This window comes from Dama dama, chromosome 9 (assembly GCF_033118175.1).
Source record: "Dama dama isolate Ldn47 chromosome 9, ASM3311817v1, whole genome shotgun sequence".
NCBI lineage: Eukaryota > Metazoa > Chordata > Mammalia > Artiodactyla > Cervidae > Dama > Dama dama.
In genome coordinates, this window is record NC_083689.1 from 62,580,014 (window position 1) to 62,586,292 (window position 6,279).

Sequence of the window (6,279 nt, forward strand, 5' to 3'; positions counted from 1 at the left end):
TCTCATTCACTATTTAAATCTTGCCTTTTTCGAGAGAAGATCTAAGATGTCACAAGCCAAATTATTTAAAAACAAAAATAGTATTAAATTTGTCCTGCACATGTCAAAGGGATCACAAAAGTTCAACTTAGGTTAAAGTTCAACAGTCAAAGTATAGAGCGTGTTTGCATGTGTGTGTGTCCACCTGTGACTGTCACAGCTCCACAGAGTCTGAAATGCAGGAGGTTCTTTCTCTTTTGCAACAAAACATAGAAAGATACCACATGCAGTATTTTCCACCCGAGTCATGCATTCATTCCTTCAGAATTATATAGTGAAGTCCAACCATGTGCTGCCCACTGAATGGATACAGTGGTTACAGATGTTTTGAATACAGAGCCCAAAAAGCCACATACAATCACTGCACACACAAAGCTTACATTTAAAGCAGTTGGAGGCCAACAAAGTATGTTCTGTGCTGAAACCAGGGCATTCACATCCACTGTCCCAAGATATGGAAAGGTACTTAGAGGTCATCTAGATGGATTTTTCCCAAGTGCGATCATTCAAGTACCAACCTCATGGTTTTTGCATATGCAAGTATCACCTTCATAGACTTCTTTAGATGGTCTCAACTACATAAACACTTATTTTAAGAGAAAACTCAGTATCATTGCTGTAAATGGAAAACTGGGATCACTTGTCTTAAAAACAAAAGTAACCATAAAAATAAATGAAACAAAAATAAAACAATGTAATTAGAGTCTCATCTGGATACATACATACAGTCTTAGGAAGACTGAACCTGAAGTCGGATCTCACAATCTAAAAAAGTAGGATCAGGAAGAATTCAGAAGGTGTTAGAACTAAATATATATTAACACTACTCTGAGATGTTCTCCTTTCCTTAAGCAAGAGGATTCAAGGATAATGAAATTTTGCAGTCATCTACTATGTGACTTAATTGTTTTTAATTATTGTAATAATCAGTTACAGGATTTGGGAAATCATGTCTAATCCAGCCCTCTCATTTTGCAGAAGGAGCTGGGGCCCAGAAATGGGTGGCAACTAGACCAAGGTGAACAGCACCTGAATGGCAGAGCTGAAACCAAACCCCAACTCCCTATGTTTCTATCCAGACCAGTATGTTCTACTACAGTGAGCTGCAGATCAGCAAACAACTAAATAAATTTGTACATTTGCTCTTCATCATGACTGAAGACCAGTCTTGATCCACCTCACTTTTGGATGGGAAGAAACCAAAATCTATCTCAAACTGGCAGACGTGGTGATGCCTCTCATTAACAAAAATCAAATTTTTCCTCTTTCTGTTTTCTCCATCCACTCGTTTTCCACATGTTATAGAAGTTCTTTTGGTGGAAATATCCACCAAGATCCCAAATGAAACCTAGCAAGTTTGTAGAAACTTCTGAATATCCTACACCCTTAGCTAACTTGCTGTGGTAAGGTATTCTGTGAGGAAAAAAATACGTAACCCTGCTCCTTAAGGACATTTTGTCCCCTAAACTCTCAGTGTGTGCATCCTATTCTCAGCAGCCATCACCACATATTGATGGTAACACTTTAAATCAAGTCTAGGAGACAGATGTGGGGGAAATCCTCTCTTGTCTTCTGAGGTCACCTTCATTTTGCCTGCCCCCAACCCATCTCAAAGAGCAGCTCTTGGCAATGGTCCCAGGGAAAATCACTGATGCCAGAGACACAGTAACCATCTGCCTGTCAAGGAGGGTACATTCCAGCATCTCTACTCCCTTCTGGGAAGATGAGGCGAAGGTTTCAAAGCACCTCTCACAGGACAAGAAGGAGGGAAAGAGGGGTGTGACAGTGCACGAAATCTAGCTGATTTTTTTCTCTTTACTTGGAAGCTGGCACAGGACATTTTAAGGCTTCTCAGAGGGACTGAAATCCATGCTTTATGGTGAAGACTCTCAAATTCAGCTTCTCCTTGCCTGCCTAACCTCCTGGGGTAGACTGTGCCTATCTATCTTACATGAACAGCACAGTAGCCTTGTGCCCTCTAGGACAAGTGTCATTGAGCATCCAAAAAGCAAAGAGAAGTGACTTTTTTTTCTAATATGGAAAGAGCAGGACTTCCTATGATACAGCTGGTGTTTCCTGAAATAGAACAGGATTTGAGCAAACGGTTTTCACTAGGCGGGCAGGAAAAGCCGAGTGTGGCTTGATGTCTCATTAGCGGTGACTCAGACCCTCACTCCTGGGTGCCTGCTCATCCTGGTTGGGTCTGACTTTTTTACAGTCACCAGGCTCAACAGCCAGATTCCCTCTTTGCCTGTGCTTGTTGTCCTGCCAGCCTATTTGATTTCCTGGGGCCATGCCCCTGTCCTTCTTCTTATGTCATTTACACTCAGTTCCAGTTTCTATTTTGAAGTTGACTAGGTCTTGGTCAAACACTCCTGTTGGTTTGCAGAACACCTTCTGTCCACCTCTGCGCCATATAGGAGAGATGGTGATTTATATTTATCTCAACCAGAGGCAGGACTTTTTTTGGAGCTGTTTTCAAATCTGGGGAATATGCCCAGCTGCTACCAGAATTAGTTGGAGAAAAGTGTACCAAGGGTCCTGGTTCAGCAAAGATTGCATCGGACATGCTGCATCAAAAAGACCATTCCTCAGACTTTCCATCCTGTCTCAAATCAACCCTCATTCAGTCTATATGTAGTGAATCCTGACTATGAACCAGACACTGTGCTGGGGCTACAGACAAGGAAAACAAACAAACAAACAAACCCAGTCTCTGATGCCCAGATTATGCTCCAACATGGAAAGTATTTCACAGAGTTACTATCATAACATTGTGGGAGTCATAGAGAGAAGCAGCACAAGCAAGCCCCTATCTGTCTCTCCAGCTTGGCCCACAGCACTCCTACCCTCCTCACCCGGCTTTGGCTTCTGTGACCTTCATTCAGTTTATGCAAAGCTCTGTGCTCCTTAGAACAATAGCTTCAGCATCACCTTAAAGCTTGAGAGATACACAAGACATGGGGTCCCATTCCAAAACTGTTGAATCAGAACCTACATTTTAACAAGATTCCCAGGTGATATGCATGCACTTTAAACTTTTGAGATGCATTGATGTAAGAGGTTAGTAGCAGTGAATTGTTATGCTGGCATCTGACTCATTACCATCCTCTCAGTTTGGTTGTATGTGCATGCTAAGTTGCTTCAGTCAGGTCTGACTGTGACCCTGTAGACTATGGCCGACCCGGTTTCCCTGTACAAGAAATTCTCCAGGCAAGAATACTGCAGTGGGTTGCCATTTCCTTCTCCATCTCAGTTTGGTTAGGAAGAGTCTATTATTCCATACCTTCACTGGATGGAGTCCTCCTCAAACTTTAATGTAAGCACAAATCAATGCAGGGAAGAGATTCTGAGTCAGTGGGTCTAGTGGGCCCCTGGAGTCTGTATTTCTAACATACTCCCAGCTAATGGCAGCAGAGGCTCATGTACCACTCTCCCAATAACAAAGGCAAAAGGAACCTGACAGATCAAGAGTCTGAATTTGCAAAGCAGAAAACCAGACCATGCACTTAGGATGACTTCACTCAGCAGAGGCCCCTCTGTTTCCCCGGTACACCTAGAGGGCAGGCAGCATCTCTGGTCCCTGTGTTCTAGCACCTCCTTTTGTATTATCACAAAGGAGATGTGTCATCGCTGAATGAATGAATAAACATCAGTCAGTTCTCACCTCTCCCCTGCTTACCAATGTGGTTCCTTATGTTTAACAAACTCCATGAGGCCCAAGCTGACCTTGGTCCTGCCCACCTCCTTGATGCCTTCTTACCTCTCTCATCCCACTCATGACCACCACACTAGCCTTTTTCCTATTTCTCAAACACACCAAGCTTTTGCCTGCCTCAGGATCTTGGCACATGCTCTCCCCTCGACCTGGAATGCCCTTCCTCCAGCTCTTTCCATAGCTAGCTGCTTCTTGTCATTCATAGCTCAGCTCAAATTTCACTTCCTCAGCAAGGCCCACCCTGACTGACCTGTCTGTCCCAGCATACACACAATCCACCCCCAAACTCTCTGTTCTAAATTTTTTTCTTAGCCCTTATCAACCTGAAAATATTTCATTTGTTTATTCACTTTTCTGTCCTGATTCTCCTAAAAGAAAGCAAACTTCAAGAAAGCAGGGACCTTGTCTACAACCCCCAGTCCATAGTAGGTGCTGTAAATAGTTGTGGAATAAATGGATAAATGATCTAATACACACCATAATCTGCTTCTGTCGTTGCAGCAAGAGAGGTAGAAAATGAGCACTACATGAGGCCAGCAGAGGAAATGATCACTTCCTCCCAGGGTAAGGAAGTGGGGGTGGTAATCAAGGCAGGCTCCCTGAAGGAGGTGGTATTTCAACTTCACCTTGAAGTATGGAAAGGATTTTGGTGGGCAATGAGAGGAAGAAGTGGCTACCCTAAGCAGGAAGAACAGTTTGGGAAGATGGTGTGGGAGGAGGGAACAGAGCATTCAGCTGATGAGTGGAGCCTTGCCCAGCTCAGGGCTCCAGGCAGAGACAGCAGTCACTGTAGCTGTGACAAAGCGTAGCAGGACTCCTGCAGCTGAGCAGCCGAGGTCACTGCCTCCCCTCAGGCAGTCCTCAGTCACCCCCTTAGCCAAGATGATGAAGGCCAGATCTCTGGTGCAAAACGAGGCATGAGGAAAAGGCAGGGCCCAGGAATCAGGACCCACCTCCACCCCACCCCACACCTGACTCCAGTGGGCCACTTTAAGACCTGCCTGACTTCTGTCCTCTTGCCTGTGTAGGGCCAGATAGTTGTAATTATTCATTAACTCCCTGTGATCATCAGTTTCAGGTTCAAGTCCCTGTTTTAACTCTGAGCTCCATAAAAGAAGGACCCATGTTGGTCAGCCTTATTCATAGTTCTGTTCTGAGAGCTAAGGGCCGGAAGAAGCCTGTAACATAAAAGCTCTTCAGTAAGACTCATTCATTCTTCCACCACTACTGATGAAGCATCTAGGTCATGCCAGGCACTGCATTTCTACACGGAGGATGCAAGAATTACACAGGGCAGTGAAGGTCTCCACCCTCTCAACTATAGAATTCACATCCTGTTCTAGAGGCTAGATTTGGCCAGTCTTACTGTGTGACCTTAGCAAGCCACTGAATATTGTAAGCAGCCTAGAAAATTGAAGGGGATAGACAGATCACCTAGTTCATAATTTTGGACTAAATTTTGAGGGATTCTAGGATTCTGTGGTGCTTGCTGGGTCCAGCAAACAATGATGTGTTTCTCTTAAGAAAGATTTAATTAGCCTAAGCAAGCTTTTATTTTCTTTTCTGTTTGGGGGTTCCACCTAAAAGTTGATGTATAAAGTAAACTCACTGTTAATGAAAAAGTTGTTTGGAAGCTACCACTTTTAGTCCACCCCTCATTCTGGCCATGGTAGGGGCCAGAGGGGAAGAAGGTAGAAACTAGACATGCTTTTCAGGTCCAACGCAGCAGTAGCTGCTGGGAAAACACTCTGGGAAGGCAGTGCATGAGGGAATGAAGAAATGGGGGTGAGCCAGGGAAAGAGCAGCCTTATAGAGGTCAACAAGACGAAGTAGAAACCAGCACTCTCCAGCTCTTAGGGGTGTTAAACTACATGCCTGATAGCTGATTATGACCAAAGAATTTTCTGGGAGGTCTGCGAGCAGGTCAGAGGACGAGGGCCTCAGTGAAAGGGAAGTGGGAACTAAATAAGGTCCCTCCCCGGGAAAAACTAGGACTTAAATACTTACAAGACTTACGCCAGAACTGAAATCCGAGGTGGGGATTTGGCTGGTTTATGAAGGAGGAACCGTGACTCACAGCAAAAGTAAGAGTCAGAATTGACTCTACTTGGGATCACGCTTCCTGCCCAGAAGACTTTAAGTCTCACACTAAGACTTGTCCAAAGTCACATGGCCAGCAAGGGGTAGGAATCAGAAACACAGCTCCCTGTACCTGATCCGCTGAGCAGGACTCTTTCCAGTACCTAATCCACGTGATGCTCCCTGGGCTAGACTCCAAATCCAAATGGGATTTTCTAAACCTCGAGACAATGAATTGTTTATTGCTTGGTGAAAATGAGGAGATCATTTTCTTTTAACTGAGTTCTGGCTCGTGTCCTCAGGAATTAGACTGATATTTGTGTTTTTAGCCCACTAGGAAAACTGGAAGGGCTTTTTCTGTCTCTAGCTCAGCACCTCTGAAGCCATCTTAAGGCTGATCTGAATTTTGTCTACATAATACCAAAGCAACAGGTCAGTCCAGG